Source organism: Crinia signifera, chromosome 2 (assembly GCF_055691185.1).
Source record: "Crinia signifera chromosome 2, ASM5569118v1, whole genome shotgun sequence".
In the NCBI taxonomy this organism is placed as follows: Eukaryota; Metazoa; Chordata; class Amphibia; order Anura; family Myobatrachidae; genus Crinia; species Crinia signifera.
In genome coordinates, this window is record NC_139218.1 from 80935325 (window position 1) to 80959253 (window position 23929).

The following is a 23929-nucleotide window of genomic DNA, read 5'->3' on the forward strand; positions in this document are numbered from 1 at the left end:
ATATACTAAGGCCAGTATTCAATGAGAAAAATTTGCCTTGTTTTATGGCGAGTTTGTGCTGTTTTCGCGTTGGAAGGAGCATTTTGCTCTCCAAAAGTAAACCACCCTATTCAATGTGATATTTTCGACGTGTCTCTCCGTATAGCAATTCTCCATCTTTTCATGGAGAACTGGAATGTGGATTTTTTTTCAGTGAAGGGGCATGTTATTTTTATTCATGTGCTTATAGCACATGAATATATATTTAATTTAAAAAAAAAATATTTTTTTTTTTTTACACAGAGCAGCCAGCAGGGGGCCGGAGCTCTCGAGCCGCTCATTAGATATTCATATATTCACTGCATCCGATCATTGCATATGCAAGATCGGGTGCAGTGAATACTGGGTCCCCTGCTGGCTATAGGGGGGGGCAGCTTGTGCTGCCTGGGTCCCGGGGAGCCCAACTCCCCTCCACATATGTTCTGGGGCAGCCAGGGAGACTTTAATCTCCCTGGCTGCCACCGTCCCCCGGCTCCCTGCCGCGGACGCTCGTCCGCTGCAGGGGTTAAGACTCGCCGCGAGTGGCGGCGAGTCTTAACCACATTGAATAGTTGGAGCAGGAGTGGCAGCAAGCCCTCCGGAACAGGGCGAGTGCATGGCGAGAGAAAAAAGTCTCTCGCCATGCACGGCAAATTTTTCACATTGAATACTGCCCTAAGAGTCTGAGGTTCGCGCCCAACGTATTCGAAGCTGAAAATTATGTTTATGTCATCATTTCCCCTATTTTGAGCCTAAATATTTCTGGTTCGCGATAAAGGGGAAAAAAACATTTTGGGAACAAGTTATTCAGACGTGACTGCAGCTGTGTGTATTATCAAGGTGTATGATTATCGCAATATCATAAATCTACATATAAGAAATCATAAAACTACAACTGCTTTTGGTACTTGTGTAGTTTCACGGCGCCGCCGCCGCGCGCACAATCTGTCTCAGAAACTTGGCAGCTTGCCAGACGCTCTGTTTAACTGTGCACGTGCCGCTCTAGCTGTTCTCAGCATAGCGCGTGGCTGCTTTCCATATGTAAGCTGCGTTATCAGCGTAGCGCCGGGCAGCAGCAGCGCACGCTGCCCAGCGCTGACAGGTCACTGTGGTACTTGTAGTCACAGTGAAATAGGCAGTCCTGCGCACTGCTGACAACGGGGGCATGTAAAGTGGACACCCCGGCACACCGCTAACATGCCGGGGCTTCCAAACTAGCCCCTCCCGGCACACCGCTATCAAAGGGGGTGTCCCCAATGTAGACGCTAAAGTGTCTGAATCCAGACTCCCTGCAAACCACTAGGAAGGGGGGTATCTGGATTTAGACGCTAAAGCGTCTGAATTTAGTAGGGTGTAGGGGTACATAGGGGTGCACTGTGCAAAACACTCTTAAACCTGTTCACAATGACACTAGTCGATGTAACAGCTGTCGACCTTGTTAATTCCACTATCTACGCCAACCCGAAGCGTGGCGAGCGCAGCAAGCCCGCGAGGGGCGGCGGTACGCGACCTACAACCTTTTAATACCCCCACTATCCACGTCGGCGTGGAGTTGATTTTATAAAGTGTGGCGAGCCCGAAGCGTGGCGAGCGCAGCGCGCTCCGCGAGGGGACGCGTATAACTTCACAGGTATAAGCGTGCGCTCGCCACGCTTCGGGCTCGGTGGCTCGCTGCACTCGCCACACTTTATAAAATCAACTCCACGCCGACGTGGATAGTGGGGGTATGAAAAGGTCGTAGGACTCGTGGTAGCCCTTATAGACTCCCAAATAGAGCATTATATAGACTATTACGGTATATTGTCTGTGGTACACGGTATGTTACTTGTCAGCTCACATTCTCCCCCCCCCCCCTTTTCAAAGGCATACGGTCGTATAATCGACCATAATTAGGTCGACAGTCATTAGGTCGACACTGTTGGGTCGACAGGTGGGAAGTTTGACACGGGACAAGGTCGACATGTGTTTAGGTCGACATATGCATTGTATTAGGTCGACATGGGTTGGGTCGACAGGGCATTAGGTCGACATGAGTTTTTTCACAGTTTTTTGAGCCGACATGTGCCAACAGGCTGTATTTCATGCCCTACCATGCGAGGGGCTGCGGTTGACTTCCAATTGAGTCCATGTCAATTGTGTCAACATTCGGGTAAAAAAACCAGTGAAAAAACTGTGGGTGCATGCGAAGTATTTCATGTGTGTTCCCATGAAAACTCTAGGCGTTTCCATAGATATTCGACAGTGACGCAGCTGCCGGGGCAGGCAGCTGACATCATGTGTACTTGTTGCGTGTACGTACCAAATCATTCAATGGACAGCAACCATTGAATGATTTGGTCCACGCACCCAAGACTAAAAATTGAGGTTTATGCAAAACATCCATTCACAGCCATCCGGGAACCTCACCGAGCGAGTGGGCGGCCTCACCGAGTGAGTGGTGTTAAAACCACACGCAGTGCTTCGAAATTCGCAGCACTGCGTGTGGACCAGAAGAAGGTCCATAGTGCATGAGCAGCTCCCCTACTCCTAAGGAGCTTTTAGGTACCATGAATATTCTGAAAGTTTCACCAGCTATTTTGGAGCTACAAGTTACAGCTTACCCCATAGACTCAGGACATGCTGTGTTATTTAATGCCACAATACTAAAGGATCAAATAAACTAATACAACAAAAGTTTCATTGGCTGAAAGCCACCTACTATGAGTTGTATTCTAGCTCGTGTTCTCTGGAGTAGAGCAGGAGAGCGGAGTTCATCCATGTTGGAAGCTTCCAGGCTGTAAACAATATATACTATAATTAATTGCAAGTCTAATATTTTAAAGGTCTCTCACTACACTAAAAATAAAACCTATTAAAATGTTTTATTTAAAATATATATTATATATATTATTCATCATTACCTATCATTATAGCATTCTTGGGTGAATAATAAATAAATAAATTACATTTATTTTTTTAATATAAGGGATTGAATTAATTCTGATGAAAACTAGAGATCCAGTTCAAAGATATAGGGGACCTTCATATCATGTGGCTTTATACAAAGAATGTTTACTGATACTTATCGCAATGACAATAACTTATTGCTATAATTCATCTCAAACTGTGGGTCCTGACCCCAAAGTGGGTCCTTACCTTCTTAGCATGGGGTCGCGACTCCATGTTGCTGACCATCAGGCTGATGACTTTTATTATTTATTTATGAACAGGTTCTTATATAGCACAGCATATTCTGTTGCGCTTTACAAAGGAGACAGTGATACAACAAACAGGGTATTTACAGACAGTCCCTGCTCGCAAGCTAAAGGTGGCCATACATCAGAAAGATATTGTACCCAATCATACAATCTCAATTGATTGTAAGATGGATTGTGTGCACATCTTGTGCACATCTTGTGTACACAATCATACAATCCATCAGCAGATGGATTGTATGATGGATTGTATGCAGATTGTGTGCACATCTTGTGTACACAATCATGCAGTAGATGGATTGTATGACCGATGGTGGTTTTTGGACACACAATCTACATACAAAGGACTGCTGGGGATTTTTAGGGAAATTGTACACAATCATGAGCGCAATCGATCTTTCTGATGTATGGCCAGCTTTACAATCTATCTAAGTCAGTGATTCAAGGAGTCTGAAAAGTCTGTTGAATTGTCTGTTACTTTAGACTCCTCCCATCATTGTGTTTCTCCACAATGCTGCCATGTATGTGCTGTCTGCTGACTACACATGTGATGACCTTCTGCAGTAACTTACTGGGGTCCTGTAATTTTTATTGTTTGATGGGGTCCCAGAGCAAAATAATTTGAGGACCCCGGCTATAATTTATATATTTTTTACACACAAAAAACCCCCACAAATACTGGCATGAATCAGTTAGAGCTTACTTACGACTTTGTCAGGCCTGTCTATGAGCTGTCTTTTAACGTATTAATTCTAACATACAGTACAGTACTGAGCAGTTCATGCTTCATCTAAACTTACCCGTCTCTATGAGGTGGCAACACTAGTATTGTGACATCGCCAGAACGGTGACATCAGTAGAATTGTGACATCACATGGGGTGATTTATAGGTGACAAACATTCAACTGAGTACATTATCTAAAACATATTGGGGTCAATGCAGAAAAACTCAATAAAGTTATATTAAACTAGAAATGGCCCAACACAAGTTGCATGGGCCTTTAAACAAAATGTTATTGTTTAGCCACTACTGTATATGCCAAGTGACAGCCATAATTATATAATTGCAAAGATTTTCATATTTTCACAAATGCAATTATCTCAGGACTTTGGACAAAAAATATTGTTCTCAATAAAGTTTGGGCTATTTTATGGTCATACAATGATTACCTTATGTCACTGTCATTACTGAAAAAGGGCCTACTTTTGCGCATATCACCTCGACTTTTCCACAATCGCAGAAAAACCGCAATTTGTTTGCAGGAGAAATGAGACGTTCTTCCTCCCCCTCTGCCACCCACTCAATTGACAGCAGCAGCAGACAAGCACAGAGAGTTCCGTTGGACAGTCTGTGATGTCATAAAGTGCCTGCTGATCAAAGGCCAGCTGTCTGATTGGCTGCTGTATTTGATTGACAGATTGTATCCGGCAGCTGATTGGCTGTCTAGCCTCAATTGCATTACATACACCCCTGATGGTACCACTGGCCAAGATTCCATGTCAGCGCATTGATTAAATAAAAATTTACAACAATTGATTGATGAAAGCATGCAGCCCGGCTATTTTGGAACGCTCATTGGACTCATTTAATGCAATGCACCTTTGTATATTCACATGCATTCGCTTCATGCTGTAACCACTGTGAATAAAAATTTGGAAACATGACATACAGTGTATCATTTGGTGGCTAAGTCATTCCCATATTTTTCCTTCCAGGATACAATCCCGTTTGAGTGTTTGGGGCACTTTTTAGCTAAAATCATCCTAAAATCATCCTAAAAATCATGCTAAAGCCTGCCCATATTGAATGGCGTAGTGTCCCCTGTAACCTCCAAAAATATCAAAACTTACTTCCCCAATAACCTGCTAACTCACCCCTGAAATACCTACTGAATTATACAGCAGACTTTGCAGCAGCCCATGAATTATACGGCAGACTTGGTTCACCCCAGGAATTATTTGGCAGACTTGACTCACCCCTGGACTGACACGGCACACTTAGCATCACCCCTGGACTAATACATCACACTTGGCAGCACCCCATGAATTATACGGCAAACTTGGCTCACCCTAGGAATTATTTGGCAGACTTGGCTCACCCCTTGACTGATATGGCACACTTAGCATCACCCGAAGAATTATACAGCAGACTTTGCAGCAACCCATGAATTATATGACACACTTGGCTCACCCCAGGTATTATGTGTCACACATGTGGGCATCCCTGTCCTGATACAGCACACATGGAATTATACATTACAGATGGTGGCACCCTTGGACTGATATGGCATACATGGCGGCAGGCATGGAATTATACGGCAGTAAAAATAAAAAATGTGTATTGTTTTAATTATAAAAAAAAGAGCAGCTCACCTAGAATTATACAGAAGACTAAGCAACACCCCATGAATTATACAGCACTCTTGGCTCACACCTGGACTACAGCGCATTTAACAGCCCTTGCAGTAAAAAAATAAAAATAAAATAAAACACCTTTTATTTTCATTAAAAAAAGGGCAGCTCCCCTGGTCTGATACGGGACACATGGGGGCACCCCTGGAATTGTACGTCACACATGCGGGCACCCCAGGACTGATACAGGACACATGGGGGCACCCATGGAATTATATAGCACACATGCGGGCACCCCTGGACTGATACGGGACACGTGTAGGCACCCATGGAATTATACGGCACACATGCGGGCACCCCTGGACTGATACAGCACACATGTAGGTTCTTATATAGCACAGCATATTCTGTTGCGCTTTACAAAGGAGACAGTGATACAACAAACAGGGTATTTACAGACAGTCCCTGCTCGCAAGCTAAAGGTGGCCATACATCAGAAAGATATTGTACCCAATAATACAATCTCAATTGATTGTAAGATGGATTGTGTGCACATCTTGTGTACACAATCATACAATCCATCAGCAGATGGATTGTATGATGGATTGTATGCAGATTGTGTGCACATCTTGTGTACACAATCATGCAGTAGATGGATTGTATGACCGATTGTGTGTAGATTGTGTGTCCAAAAACCACCAAGGACTGCCGGGGATTTTAAGGGAAATTGTACACAATCATGAGCGCAATCGATCTTTTTGATGTATGGCCAGCTTTACAATCTATCTCAGTCAGTGATTCAAGGAGTCTGAAAAGTCTGTTGAATTGTCTGTTACTTTAGACTCCTCCCATCATTGTGTTCCTCCACAATGCTGCCATGTATGTGCTGTCTGCTGACTACACATGTGATGACCTTCTGCAGTAACTTACTGGGGTCCTGTCATTTTTATTGTTTGATGGGGTCCCAGAGCAAAACAGTTTGAGGACCCCGGCTATAATTTATATATTTTTTTACACACAAAAACCCCCCACAAATACTGGCATGAGGCAGTTAGAGCTTACTTACCACTTTGTCAGGCCTGTCTATGAGCTGTCTTTTAACGTATTAATTCTAACATACAGTACAGTACTGAGCAGTTCATGCTTCATCTAAACTTACCCGTCTCTATGAGGTGGCAACACTAGTATTGTGACATCGCCAGAACGGTGACATCAGTAGAATTGTGACATCACATGGGGTAATTTATAGGTGACAAACATTCAACTGAGTACATTATCTAAAACATATTGGGGTCAATGCAGAAAAACTCAATAAAGTTATATTAAACTAGAAATGGCCCAACACAAGTTGCATGGGCCTTTAAACAAAATGTAATTGTTTAGCCACTACTGTATATGCCAAATGACAGCCATAATTATATAATTGCAAAGATTTTCATATTTTCACAAATGCAATTATCTCAGGACTTTGGACAAAAAATATTGTTCTCAATAAAGTTTGGGCTATTTTATGGTCATACAATGATTACCTTATGTCACTGTCATTACTGAAAAAGGGCCTACTTTTGCGCATATCACCTCGACTTTTCCACAATCGCAGAAAAAACGCAATTTGTTTGCAGGAGAAATGAGACGTTCTTCCTCCCCCTCTGCCACCCACTCAATTGACAGCAGCAGCAGACAAGCACAGAGAGTTCTGTTGGACAGTCTGTGATGTCATAAAGTGCCTGCTGATCAAAGGCCAGCTGTCTGATTGGCTGCTGTATTTGATTGACAGATTGTATCCGGCAGCTGATTGGCTGTCTAGCCTCAATTGCATTACATATACCCCTGATGGTACCACTTGCCAAGATTCCATGTCAGCGCATTGATTAAATAAAAATTTACAACAATTGATTGATGAAAGCATGCAGCCCGGCTATTTTGGAACGCTCATTGAACTCATTTAATGCAATGCACCTTTGTATATTCACATGCATTCGCTTCATGCTGTAACCACTGTGAATAAAAATTTGGAAACATGACATACAGTGTATCATTTGGTGGCTAAGTCATTCCCATATTTTTCCTTCCAGGATACAATCCCGTTTGAGTGTTTGGGGCACTTTTTAGCTAAAATCATCCTAAAATCATCCTAAAAATCATGCTAAAGCCTGCCCATATTGAATGGCGTAGTGTCCCCTGTAACCTCCAAAAATATCAAAACTTACTTCCCCAATAACCTGCTAACTCACCCCTGAAATACCTACTGAATTATACAGCAGACTTTGCAGCAGCCCATGAATTATACGGCAGACTTGGTTCACCCCAGGAATTATTTGGCAGACTTGACTCACCCCTGGACTGACACGGCACACTTAGCATCACCCCTGGACTAATACATCACACTTGGCAGCACCCCATGAATTATACGGCAAACTTGGCTCACCCTAGGAATTATTTGGCAGACTTGGCTCACCCCTTGACTGATATGGCACACTTAGCATCACCCCATGAATTATACAGCAGACTTTGCAGCAACCCATGAATTATATGACACACTTGGCTCACCCCAGGTATTATGTGTCACACATGTGGGCATCCCTGTCCTGATACAGCACACATGGAATTATACATTACAGATGGTGGCACCCTTGGACTGATATGGCATACATGGCGGCAGGCATGGAATTATACGGCAGTAAAAATAAAAAATGTGTATTGTTTTAATTATAAAAAAAGAGCAGCTCACCTAGAATTATACAGAAGACTAAGCAACACCCCATGAATTATACAGCACTCTTGGCTCACACCTGGACTACAGCGCATTTAACAGCCCTTGCAGTAAAAAAATAAAAAATAAAATAAAACACCTTTTATTTTCATTAAAAAAAGGGCAGCTCCCCTGGTCTGATACGGGACACATGGGGGCACCCCTGGAATTGTACGTCACACATGCGGGCACCCCAGGACTGATACAGGACACATGGGGGCACCCATGGAATTATATAGCACACATGCGGGCACCCCTGGACTGATACGGGACACGTGTAGGCACCCATGGAATTATACGGCACACATGCGGGCACCCCTGGACTGATACAGCACACATGTAGGTTCTTATATAGCACAGCATATTCTGTTGCGCTTTACAAAGGAGACAGTGATACAACAAACAGGGTATTTACAGACAGTCCCTGCTCGCAAGCTAAAGGTGGCCATACATCAGAAAGATATTGTACCCAATAATACAATCTCAATTGATTGTAAGATGGATTGTGTGCACATCTTGTGCACATCTTGTGTACACAATCATACAATCCATCAGCAGATGGATTGTATGATGGATTGTATGCAGATTGTGTGCACATCTTGTGTACACAATCATGCAGTAGATGGATTGTATGACCGATTGTGTGTAGATTGTGTGTCCAAAAACCACCAAGGACTGCCGGGGATTTTAAGGGAAATTGTACACAATCATGAGCGCAATCGATCTTTTTGATGTATGGCCAGCTTTACAATCTATCTCAGTCAGTGATTCAAGGAGTCTGAAAAGTCTGTTGAATTGTCTGTTACTTTAGACTCCTCCCATCATTGTGTTCCTCCACAATGCTGCCATGTATGTGCTGTCTGCAGGGCCGGCGCCACCACTAGGCAAACCTAGGCATTTGCCTAGGGCGCCGGCCACTGGAGGGTGGAAAATGCCGCCCGGGTACCTGTCCTACCGGCGCTGTCTATTTCAATCTGGCGGCGGAGGCAGCGGGGGTCCCTGCAGTCTATTAAAAATCACGAGCGCTATCCGCCGGGCTATGCGGAAGCGCTTCTAGTGTGAAAACTCTGGCAGCACGGCGCACGCTGATCTCAGCCAATCAGCGTGCTGCCAGAGTTTTCACACTAGAAGCGCTTCCGCATAGCCCGGCGGATAGCGCTCGTGATTTTTAATAGACTGCAGGGACCCCCGCTGCCTCCGCCGCCAGATTGAAATAGACAGCGCCGGTAGGACAGGTACCACCTCACACACACCACCCACCCACCCCCCCCCCCCCCCCCGGCACCGGGGCGCCCCCAGCCCGACTCGCCTGGGGCGCTCCGGTGCCTTGCACCGGCCCTGGCTGTCTGCTGACTACACATGTGATGACCTTCTGCAGTAACTTACTGGGGTCCTGTCATTTTTATTGTTTGATGGGGTCCCAGAGCAAAACAGTTTGAGGACCCCGGCTATAATTTATATATTTTTTTACAAACAAAAAACCCCCACAAATACTGGCATGAGGCAGTTAGAGCTTACTTACCACTTTGTCAGGCCTGTCTATGAGCTGTCTTTTAACGTATTAATTCTAACATACAGTACAGTACTGAGCAGTTCATGCTTCATCTAAACTTACCCGTCTCTATGAGGTGGCAACACTAGTATTGTGACATCGCCAGAACGGTGACATCAGTAGAATTGTGACAACACATGGGGTAATTTATAGGTGACAAACATTCAACTGAGTACATTATCTAAAACATATTGGGGTCAATGCAGAAAAACTCAATAAAGTTATATTAAACTAGAAATGGCCCAACACAAGTTGAATGGGCCTTTAAACAAAATGTAATTGTTTAGCCACTACTGTATATGCCAAATGACAGCCATAATTATATAATTGCAAAGATTTTCATATTTTCACAAATGCAATTATCTCAGGACTTTGGACAAAAAATATTGTTCTCAATAAAGTTTGGGCTATTTTATGGTCATACAATGATTACCTTATCTCACTGTCATTACTGAAAAAGGGCCTACTTTTGCGCATATCACCTCGACTTTTTCCACAATCGCAGAAAAACCGCAATTGGTTTGCAGGAGAAATGAGACGTTCTTCCTCCCCCTCTGCCACTCACCAACTCAACTGACAGCAGCAGCAGACAAGCACAGAGAGTTCCGTTGGACAGTCTGTGATGTCATAAAGTGCCTGCTGATCAAAGGCCAGCTGTCTGATTGGCTGCTGTATTTGATTGACAGATTGTATCCGGCAGCTGATTGGCTGTCTAGCCTCAATTGCATTACATACATCCCTGATGGTACCACTGGCCAAGATTCCATGTCAGCGCATTGATTAAATAAGAATTTACAACAATTGATTGATGAAAGCATGCAGCCCGGACATTTTGGAACGCTCATTGGACTCATTTAATGCAATGCACCTTTGTATATTCACATGCAATCGCTTCATGCTGTAACCACTGTGCATAAAAATTTGGAAACATGGCATACAGTGTACCATTTGGTGGCTAAGTCATTCCCATATTTTTCCTTCCAGGATACAATCCCGTTTGAGTGTTTGGGGCACTTTTTAGCTAAAATCATCCTAAAATCATCCTAAAAATCATGCTAAAGCCTGCCCATATTGAATGGTGTAGTGGCCACTGTAACCTCCAAAAATATCAAAACTTACTTCCCCAATAACCTGCTAACTCACCCCTGAAATACCTACTGAATTATACAGCAGACTTTGCAGCAGCCCATGAATTATACGGCAGACTTGGTTCACCCCAGGAATTATTTGGCAGACTTGGCTCACCCCTTGACTGATATGGCACACTTAGCATCACCCCATGAATTATACAGCAGACTTTGCAGCAACCCATGAATTATATGACACACTTGGCTCACCCCAGGTATTATGTGTCACACATGTGGGCATCCCTGTCCTGATACAGCACACATGGAATTATACGTTACAGATGGTGGCACCCCTGGACTGATATGGCATACATGGCGGCAGGCATGGAATTATACGGCAGTAAAAAAAAAAATGTGTATTGTTTTAATTATAAAAAAAGCAGCACACCTAGAATTATACAGAAGACTAAGCAACACCCCATGAATTATACAGCACTCTTGGCTCACACCTGGACTACAGCGCATTTAACAGCCCTTGCAGTAAAAAAAATAAAATAAAACACCTTTTATTTTCATTTAAAAAAAGGGCAGCTCCCCTGGTCTGATACGGGACACATGGGGGCACCCCTGGAATTGTACGGCACACATGCGGGCACCCCAGGACTGATACAGGACACATGGGGGCACCCATGGAATTATATAGCACACATGCGGGCACCCCTGGACTGATACGGGACACGTGTAGGCACCCATGGAATTATATGGCACACATGCGGGCACCCCTGGACTGATACAGCACACATGTGGGCAACCTTGGACAAATACAGCACACATGTAAGCACCTCTGGATGGATACAGTACACATGCGGGCACCCCTGGACTGATATAACACACATATGGGCACCCCTGGACAAATACAGCACATGTGGGCACCCCTGGATGGATACAGTACACATGCGGGCACCCCTGGACTGATACAGCACAAATGTGGGCACACCTGGACAAATACAGCACACATGTGGGAACCCCTAGACTGATGCAGCACACATGCGGGCACCCTGGGCACTGGCAGCAGTAATTAAAAATTTTTTTTTTTTTTTTTTAAATAATGCAGCCCCCTCTGTAGCACTAGCAGCCCCTCTATGCATTAATCATCCTGACCCCCAAGGGTTTCCCCCTCACACCCCTCAGCAGACAGCACGGACACATCCGTGCTGTCTGAAATCACCAGCCTGTTTGAAAATGGCGCCGACCGCTGGGAACTATATATCCCCAGGTCTCGCGAGAATCCGACGCGGGATGATGACGTTTTAGCCTCTATTTGGACTCGGAAAGATGGCGGGAACCGGCGAACTCCTCGGATCCGGCCTTGGATCAGGTAAGTTCGTGGGGGTTCGGATCTCTAGGATCTCTAATATAAATACATATACCAATATAACAACAAAGATATAAATACATATACTAAGAGTCTGAGGTTCGCGCCCAACGTATTCGAAGCTGAAAATTATGTTTATGTCATAATTTCCCCTATTTTGAGCCTAAATATTTCTGGTTCGCGATAAAAGGGGAAAAAACATTTTGGGAACAAGTTATTCAGACGTGACTGCAGCTGTGTGAATTATCAAGGTGTATGATTATCGCAATATCATAAATCTACATATAAGAAATCATAAAACTACAACTGCTTTCGGTACTTGTGTAGTTTCACGGCGCCGCTGCGCGCACAGTCTGTCTCAGAAACTTGTCAGCTTGCCAGACACTCTGTTTAACTGTGCACGCGCGTTGCGCGTGGCTGCTTTTCATATGTAAGCTGCGTTATCAGCGTAGCGCCGGGCAGCAGCAGCGCACGCTGCCCAGCGCTGACAGGTCACTGTGGTACTTGTAGTCACAGTTAAAGAGGCAGTCATGCGCACCGCTGACAACGGGGGCATGTAAAGTGGACACCCCGGCACACCGCTAACATGCCGGGGCTTCCAAACTAGACACCCCGGCACACCGCTATCAAAGAGGGTGTCCCCAATGTAGACGCTAAAGCGTCTGAATCCAGACTCCCTGCAAGCCGCTAAGAAGGGGGGTATCTGGATTTAGACGCTAAAGCGTCTGAATTTAGTAGGGTGTAGGGGTACATAGGGGTGCACTGTGCAAAACACTCTTAAACCTGTTCACAATGACACTAGTCGACGTAACAGCTGTCGACCTTGTTAATTCCACTATCCACGCCAACCCGAAGCGCGGCGAGCGCAGCGAGCCCGCGCGGGGCGGCGGTACACGACCTACAACCTTTTAATACCCCCACTATCCACGTCGGCGTGGAGTTGATTTTATAAAGTGTGGCGAGCCCGAAGCGTGGTGAGCGCAGCGCGCCACGCTTCGGGCTCGGTGGCTCGCTGCACTCGCCACACTTTATAAAATCAACTCCACGCCGACGTGGATAGTGGGGGTATGAAAAGGTCGTAGGACGCGTACCGCCGCCCCTCGCGGTAGCCCTTATAGACTCCCAAATAGAGCATTATATAGACTTTTACGGTATATATTGTCTGTCGTACACGGTATGTTACTTGTCAGCTCACATTCTCCCCCCCCCCCCTTTTCAAAGGCATACGGTCGTATAATCGACCATAGTTAGGTCAACAGTCATTAGGTCGACACTGTTGGATCGACAGGTGGGAAGGTCGACATTGGACAGGGTCGACAGGTGGGAAGGTCGACATGGGACAAGGTCGACATGTGTTTAGGTCGACATATGCATTGCGTTAGGTCGACATGGGTTGGATCAACATGGCATTAGGTCGACATGAGTTTTTTCACAGTTTTTTGAGCCGACATGTGCCGACAGGCGGTATTTCATGCCCTACCATGCGAGGGGCTGCGGTTGACTTCCAATTGAGTCCATGTCAATTGTGTCAACATTCGGGTCAAAAAAACTGTGAAAAAACCCATGACCTAACGACCTGTCGACCAAACCCATGTCGTCCTATGGCATATGTTGACCTAAACCCATGTTGACCTTGTCCCATGTCAACCTAGATACCTGTAAACCTTGACCACGTTGACCTTCCCACCTGTCGACCCAACGGTGTCGACCTAATGACTGTCGACCTAACTATAGTGGATAAAACGATCCACACCCTTTTCAAAACATCTATCGGCTCCCAACAAGTGTCACATCCTTGCCCAATCCCTTCAGCTGTAGTGATTCCTCTCACACTTACCAGGAACCTGCTCCCGCTCGGTCACCTCCCCGATTACCGCTGTCACCGCCAGAGTACCGCACCTCATGATCCCTGCAACCTGGAGAAGCTATGGCGGAACGCACTGTCTGTGGCAAATCTCTAAATCGATCTTCTAATGGTTACGCGGCACGTGACCTGCGGCACAGTGTTCCGCCCTGTAACCCCGCCCCCGTCAGCTTGCGAGGCTTGTAGCCACGCCCCCTCTGCCGCAGTCTGTAATTTACATCATCTCATCTGTATATTCCACCGCGTAGACTGCATATCCTCTCCACGCTCCGCAGTCCCACACTATAGTACAGACACTGTTCCCACTCATAATAACCTACCTGCTTTTACATATTTTCTTCCCGTTATTATCTATTAATTCCCCCTGCTACACAGAACGAAAATACACCAAAGGAAAAGCAGGTGCTAATTAAGTACAAATCGTTCTCAAGTCAAATTGCAATAGCAACAGCAGCTCAGGGTTGATACAAAATTGTGATGGCATATTACAGATTGTAAAACACCCGAAGAACCCCATAGTGCAGGGGTTCCCAATATTTTTAGAATCACGGCACCGGCGTAGAGTATCAGAAGTTTTTCATGTCTGGGGCTGGGCTGCGGACCGCTTATCCGCGACCACAGCGTTTTTCCCTGTTCAAAGATGGCCGCAGGAGGGCTGCTGCCCATGCGCGGGTGCAAGCAGCTCCTCCCGCGGTGCTTTGCTAGTATGCCCCGCAGCCCCAGATCCCCAGCAGCAGAGCCGACCTAGGGGGGAGCTGGTAAACAGTACCTGCTCCTGGGCTCCGGCAAGACGGTTTCCGAAAGGGGCGTGGTCACGGGGGTTCCGTGATTAGGCCACACCCCCAACTTTCCTTGGCCCTGCTCTGCTTTAGCTGGCTGCTGTGTGGTCTTGTCCAGAAGCCAGGTAATGTGTGTGATTGTGTGTGCCTGGACTGGGGACCATGTCACCACACTCTGATACTGTGTGGGGATATACAGCATGTGTGCTGACATGAGGGAGAGGGGCACGGCAGGAATTTCATAATGCCCCCAACCCCTCTCCTCCCCCCCTCTCCTCCCCCCACCAAAAACACCACAGAGAGTTCAATTTTCATATATATTGGCTATTGAAAGTAATTACAATTATCCTAGCACTACAAGTCCCAGCATGACCAGTCAGTTTTTATTAGCATACAGATTTGAACATTCATGTATACCTACATGCTGAGGATCAGATACCATGTGGTCCTCTGGCAGCTGCTGATAGACTTCTAGTAGAAACTGACACATCATGCTGGAACTTGTAGTACAAGGATAACTATATATATATATATATGTCATGATTATACAGTACATGATTATAAACAGTATTAAGACCGATATATACTGTTATGTTTCCAATGATTAAATTTTTGTTATTTTTTGACCAAAAAATTGAGATCATACAGTATGCATGATTGTTAGAAATTTTTGTCTGAGATCGTATTAGTTTCTTATATACAAAAATGATATACAGTATGAAAATTTAAATTATCTGCCACAATATTGTCACATTTGTAAGCATAATTATGATGTAGTGTACATTGTCAAAGTGTTAAAAAACTATATAAAAATGTTCTGCAACATACTGTAGTTATAAATGTTTGACTTAAACGTATTTTTGAATTTGTTACATGATTTCTTATGTATTATTTTCATATGCCTGTGTCAGGGCTTGGGTAACGGGTGGCCTTGGCTGTGGCAGCATGGCTATTGTAATATGCCTTTATCTGTTGCAGAAATAAGTGTTTTATACATTTATGTAAAAAGGTTATACATGGTTATTAATCGGCGATACAAGCAATCTGGTCGGTAAAAAAAGAAGACGACGATGCCCCAATACGAAGGATTCAACAGGGGTGCCGTCTGTTCCCTTACCCTCTGTCGCTACCCGCTATAGTGCCTAAACCTAATCCCCAAACAATGCCGCCTAAACGTAATCCCACTTCGGCACTGTCTTCTAAGTGCCGAAGACAGGATAGACCCAGAAACTGAGCCAATATAAAATTGCAGTTAATGACTTGAGGAGCCTCTATGTAAACAGACTGAGGCCTTCAAAAAATGAGGAATACTGGATATTGCCATCCAAAGATCCAGCGACGCTGGCAGACCTCACGGCGTGATCCTTCTTCGGGCAGGTAAGTGCTACTCTTGGACGTCATCAACCAGTCACTTCCTGCCACAGTACTGATTATTTATTTGCTCATCCATCCCTTCATCCTGCCAAGCCTTGGATCGACGGAGTCCCAAATCAAAATGACTTTTGCACCTCTGCAAGTTACTCGCAACTCTATCACCTCCAGCACTCGACCAGGTCAGGATTTGACCTCACAATATCATGGCAAAGACCTACTGTAGGTGTAGTGAATGAATAACTCATTCCACGTGGGTGTGAAGAAGTAGGTTCAGTGTTGCGAGATTCGTGTGTGGATCCATTAAGTGAGTGGGGAGAAAATTAGGAGATGCACTGCACTATTAAGTGTGTGATCAAAGTATGCCCACCTGGTGCTGAAAATATATACTACCACTCACATGATCACCCAATTTTTATCAAGCAATCAAAAAAATGTCATGATTATACAGTACATGATTATAAACAGTATTACGACCGATATATACTGTTATGTTTCCAATGATTAAATTTTAGTTATTTTTTGACCAAAAAATTGAGATCATACAGTATGCATGATTGTTAGAAATTTTTGTCTGAGATCGTATTAGTTTCTTATATACAAAAATGATATACAGTATGAAAATTTAAATTATCTGCCACAATATTGTCACATTTGTAAGCATAATTATGATGTAGTGTACATTGTCAAAGTGTTAAAAAACTATATAAAAATGTTCTGCAACATACTGTAGTTATAAATGTTTGACTTAAACGTATTTTTGAATTTGTTACATGATTTCTTATGTATTATTTTCATATGCCTGTGTCAGGGCTTGGGTAACGGGTGGCCTTGGCTGTGGCAGCATGGCTATTGTAATATGCCTTTATCTGTTGCAGAAATAAGTGTTTTATACATTTATGTAAAAAGGTTATACATGGTTATTAATCGGCGATACAAGCAATCTGGTCGGTAAAAAAAGAAGACGACGATGCCCCAATACGAAGGATTCAACAGGGGTGCCGTCTGTTCCCTTACCCTCTGTCGCTACCCGCTATAGTGCCTAAACCTAATCCCCAAACAATGCCGCCTAAACGTAATCCCACTTCGGCACTGTCTTCTAAGTGTCGAAGACAGGATAGACCCAGAAACTGAGCCAATATAAAATTGCAGTTAATGACTTGAGGAGCCTCTATGTAAACAGACTGAGGCCTTCAAAAAATGAGGAATACTGGATATTGCCATCCAAAGTTCCAGCGACGCTGGCAGACCTCACGGCGTGATCCTTCTTCGGGCAGGTAAGTGCTACTCTTGGACGTCATCAACCAGTCACTTCCTGCCACAGTACTGAATATTGATTTGCTCATCCATCCCTTCATCCTGCCAAGCCTTGGATCGACGGAGTCCAAAATCAAAATGACTTTTGCACCTCTGCAAGTTACTCGCAAGTCTATCACCTCCAGCACTCGAACAGGTCAGGATTTGACCTCACAATATCATGGCAAAGACCTAGGTGTAGTGAATGAATAACTCATTCCACGTGGGTGTGAAGAAGTAGGTTCAGTGTTGCGAGATTCATGTGTGGATCCATTAAGTGAGTGGGGAGAAAATTTGGAGATGCACTGTACTATTAAGTGTGTGATCAAAGTATGCCCACCTGGTGCTGAAAATATATACTACCACTCACATGATCACCCAATTTTTATCAAGCAATCAAAAAAATGTCATGATTATACAGTACATGATTATAAACAGTATTACGACCGATATATACTGTTATGTTTCCAATGATTAAATTTTAGTTATTTTTTGACCAAAAAATTGAGATCATACAGTATGCATGATTGTTAGAAATTTTTGTCTGAGATCGTATTAGTTTCTTATATACAAAAATGATATACAGTATGAAAATTTAAATTATCTGCCACAATATTGTCACATTTGTAAGCATAATTATGATGTAGTGTACATTGTCAAAGTGTTAAAAAACTATATAAAAATGTTCTGCAACATACTGTAGTTATAAATGTTTGACTTAAACGTATTTTTGAATTTGTTACATGATTTCTTATGTATTATTTTCATATGCCTGTGTCAGGGCTTGGGTAACGGGTGGCCTTGGCTGTGGCAGCATGGCTATTGTAATATGCCTTTATCTGTTGCAGAAATAAGTGTTTTATACATTTATGTAAAAAGGTTATACATGGTTATTAATCGGCGATACAAGCAATCTGGTCGGTAAAAAAAGAAGACGACGATGCCCCAATACGAAGGATTCAACAGGGGTGCCGTCTGTTCCCTTACCCTCTGTCGCTACCCGCTATAGTGCCTAAACCTAATCCCCAAACAATGCCGCCTAAACGTAATCCCACTTCGGCACTGTCTTCTAAGTGCCGAAGACAGGATAGACCCAGAAACTGAGCCAATATAAAATTGCAGTTAATGACTTGAGGAGCCTCTATGTAAACAGACTGAGGCCTTCAAAAAATGAGGAATACTGGATATTGCCATCCAAAGATCCAGCGACGCTGGCAGACCTCACGGCGTGATCCTTCTTCGGGCAGGTAAGTGCTACTCTTGGACGTCATCAACCAGTCACTTCCTGCCACAGTACTGATTATTTATTTGCTCATCCATCCCTTCATCCTGCCAAGCCTTGGATCGACGGAGTCCCAAATCAAAATGACTTTTGCACCTCTGCAAGTTACTCGCAACTCTATCACCTCCAGCACTCGACCAGGTCAGGATTTGACCTCACAATATCATGGCAAAGACCTACTGTAGGTGTAGTGAATGAATAACTCATTCCACGTGGGTGTGAAGAAGTAGGTTCAGTGTTGCGAGATTCGTGTGTGGATCCATTAAGTGAGTGGGGAGAAAATTAGGAGATGCACTGCACTATTAAGTGTGTGATCAAAGTATGCCCACCTGGTGCTGAAAATATATACTACCACTCACATGATCACCCAATTTTTATCAAGCAATCAAAAAAATGTCATGATTATACAGTACATGATTATAAACAGTATTACGACCGATATATACTGTTATGTTTCCAATGATTAAATTTTAGTTATTTTTTGACCAAAAAATTGAGATCATACAGTATGCATGATTGTTAGAAATTTTTGTCTGAGATCGTATTAGTTTCTTATATACAAAAATGATATACAGTATGAAAATTTAAATTATCTGCCACAATATTGTCACATTTGTAAGCATAATTATGATGTAGTGTACATTGTCAAAGTGTTAAAAAACTATATAAAAATGTTCTGCAACATACTGTAGTTATAAATGTTTGACTTAAACGTATTTTTGAATTTGTTACATGATTTCTTATGTATTATTTTCATATGCCTGTGTCAGGGCTTGGGTAACGGGTGGCCTTGGCTGTGGCAGCATGGCTATTGTAATATGCCTTTATCTGTTGCAGAAATAAGTGTTTTATACATTTATGTAAAAAGGTTATACATGGTTATTAATCGGCGATACAAGCAATCTGGTCGGTAAAAAAAGAAGACGACGATGCCCCAATACGAAGGATTCAACAGGGGTGCCGTCTGTTCCCTTACCCTCTGTCGCTACCCGCTATAGTGCCTAAACCTAATCCCCAAACAATGCCGCCTAAACGTAATCCCACTTCGGCACTGTCTTCTAAGTGCCGAAGACAGGATAGACCCAGAAACTGAGCCAATATAAAATTGCAGTTAATGACTTGAGGAGCCTCTATGTAAACAGACTGAGGCCTTCAAAAAATGAGGAATACTGGATATTGCCATCCAAAGATCCAGCGACGCTGGCAGACCTCACGGCGTGATCCTTCTTCGGGCAGGTAAGTGCTACTCTTGGACGTCATCAACCAGTCACTTCCTGCCACAGTACTGATTATTTATTTGCTCATCCATCCCTTCATCCTGCCAAGCCTTGGATCGACGGAGTCCCAAATCAAAATGACTTTTGCACCTCTGCAAGTTACTCGCAACTCTATCACCTCCAGCACTCGACCAGGTCAGGATTTGACCTCACAATATCATGGCAAAGACCTACTGTAGGTGTAGTGAATGAATAACTCATTCCACGTGGGTGTGAAGAAGTAGGTTCAGTGTTGCGAGATTCGTGTGTGGATCCATTAAGTGAGTGGGGAGAAAATTAGGAGATGCACTGCACTATTAAGTGTGTGATCAAAGTATGCCCACCTGGTGCTGAAAATATATACTACCACTCACATGATCACCCAATTTTTATCAAGCAATCAAAAAAATGTCATGATTGTACAGTACATGATTATAAACAGTATTACGACCGATATATACTGTTATGTTTCCAATGATTAAATTTTAGTTATTTTTTGACCAAAAAATTGAGATCATACAGTATGCATGATTGTTAGAAATTTTTGTCTGAGATCGTATTAGTTTCTTATATACAAAAATGATATACAGTATGAAAATTTAAATTATCTGCCACAATATTGTCACATTTGTAAGCATAATTATGATGTAGTGTACATTGTCAAAGTGTTAAAAAACTATATAAAAATGTTCTGCAACATACTGTAGTTATAAATGTTTGACTTAAACGTATTTTTGAATTTGTTACATGATTTCTTATGTATTATTTTCATATGCCTGTGTCAGGGCTTGGGTAACGGGTGGCCTTGGCTGTGGCAGCATGGCTATTGTAATATGCCTTTATCTGTTGCAGAAATAAGTGTTTTATACATTTATGTAAAAAGGTTATACATGGTTATTAATCGGCGATACAAGCAATCTGGTCGTAAAAAAAGAAGACGACGATGCCCCAATACGAAGGATTCAACAGGGGTGCCGTCTGTTCCCTTACCCTCTGTCGCTACCCGCTATAGTGCCTAAACCTAATCCCCAAACAATGCCGCCTAAACGTAATCCCACTTCGGCACTGTCTTCTAAGTGCCGAAGACAGGATAGACCCAGAAACTGAGCCAATATAAAATTGCAGTTAATGACTTGAGGAGCCTCTATGTAAACAGACTGAGGCCTTCAAAAAATGAGGAATACTGGATATTGCCATCCAAAGATCCAGCGACGCTGGCAGACCTCACGGCGTGATCCTTCTTCGGGCAGGTAAGTGCTACTCTTGGACGTCATCAACCAGTCACTTCCTGCCACAGTACTGATTATTTATTTGCTCATCCATCCCTTCATCCTGCCAAGCCTTGGATCGACGGAGTCCCAAATCAAAATGACTTTTGCACCTCTGCAAGTTACTCGCAACTCTATCACCTCCAGCACTCGACCAGGTCAGGATTTGACCTCACAATATCATGGCAAAGACCTACTGTAGGTGTAGTGAATGAATAACTCATTCCACGTGGGTGTGAAGAAGTAGGTTCAGTGTTGCGAGATTCGTGTGTGGATCCATTAAGTGAGTGGGGAGAAAATTAGGAGATGCACTGCACTATTAAGTGTGTGATCAAAGTATGCCCACCTGGTGCTGAAAATATATACTACCACTCACATGATCACCCAATTTTTATCAAGCAATCAAAAAAATGTCATGATTATACAGTACATGATTATAAACAGTATTACGACCGATATATACTGTTATGTTTCCAATGATTAAATTTTAGTTATTTTTTGACCAAAAAATTGAGATCATACAGTATGCATGATTGTTAGAAATTTTTGTCTGAGATCGTATTAGTTTCTTATATACAAAAATGATATACAGTATGAAAATTTAAATTATCTGCCACAATATTGTCACATTTGTAAGCATAATTATGATGTAGTGTACATTGTCAAAGTGTTAAAAAAACTATATAAAAATGTTCTGCAACATACTGTAGTTATAAATGTTTGACTTAAACGTATTTTTGAATCTGTTACATGATTTCTTATGTATTATTTTCATATGCCTGTGTCAGGGCTTGGGTAACGGGTGGCCTTGGCTGTGGCAGCATGGCTATTGTAATATGCCTTTATCTGTTGCAGAAATAAGTGTTTTATACATTTATGTAAAAAGGTTATACATGGTTATTAATCGGCGATACAAGCAATCTGGTCGGTAAAAAAAGAAGACGATGACGCCCCAATACGAAGGATTCAACAGGGGTGCCGTCTGTTCCCTTACCCTCTGTCGCTACCCGCTATAGTGCCTAAACCTAATCCCCAAACAATGCCGCCTAAACGTAATCCCACTTCGGCACTGTCTTCTAAGTGTCGAAGACAGGATAGACCCAGAAACTGAGCCAATTAAAAATTGCAGTTAATGACTTGAGGAGCCTCTATGTAAACAGACTGAGGCCTTCAAAAAATGAGGAATACTGGATATTGCCATCCAAAGATCCAGCGACGCTGGCAGACCTCACGGCGTGATCCTTCTTCGGGCAGGTAAGTGCTACTCTTGGACGTCATCAACCAGTCACTTCCTGCCACAGTACTGATTATTTATTTGCTCATCCATCCCTTCATCCTGCCAAGCCTTGGATCGACGGAGTCCCAAATCAAAATGACTTTTGCACCTCTGCAAGTTACTCGCAACTCTATCACCTCCAGCACTCGACCAGGTCAGGATTTGACCTCACAATATCATGGCAAAGACCTACTGTAGGTGTAGTGAATGAATAACTCATTCCATGTGGGTGTGAAGAAGTAGGTTCAGTGTTGCGAGATTCGTGTGTGGATCCATTAAGTGAGTGGGGAGAAAATTAGGAGATGCACTGCACTATTAAGTGTGTGATCAAAGTATGCCCACCTGGTGCTGAAAATATATACTACCACTCACATGATCACCCAATTTTTATCAAGCAATCAAAAAAATGTCATGATTATACAGTACATGATTATAAACAGTATTACGACCGATATATACTGTTATGTTTCCAATGATTAAATTTTAGTTATTTTTTGACCAAAAAATTGAGATCATACAGTATGCATGATTGTTAGAAATTTTTGTCTGAGATCGTATTAGTTTCTTATATACAAAAATGATATACAGTATGAAAATTTAAATTATCTGCCACAATATTGTCACATTTGTAAGCATAATTATGATGTAGTGTACATTGTCAAAGTGTTAAAAAAACTATATAAAAATGTTCTGCAACATACTGTAGTTATAAATGTTTGACTTAAACGTATTTTTGAATCTGTTACATGATTTCTTATGTATTATTTTCATATGCCTGTGTCAGGGCTTGGGTAACGGGTGGCCTTGGCTGTGGCAGCATGGCTATTGTAATATGCCTTTATCTGTTGCAGAAATAAGTGTTTTATACATTTATGTAAAAAGGTTATACATGGTTAATAATCGGCGATACAAGCAATCTGGTCGGTAAAAAAAGAAGACGATGACGCCCCAATACGAAGGATTCAACAGGGGTGCCGTCTGTTCCCTTACCCTCTGTCGCTACCCGCTATAGTGCCTAAACCTAATCCCCAAACAATGCCGCCTAAACGTAATCCCACTTCGGCACTGTCTTCTAAGTGTCGAAGACAGGATAGACCCAGAAACTGAGCCAATTAAAAATTGCAGTTAATGACTTGAGGAGCCTCTATGTAAACAGACTGAGGCCTTCAAAAAATGAGGAATACTGGATATTGCCATCCAAAGATCCAGCGACGCTGGCAGACCTCA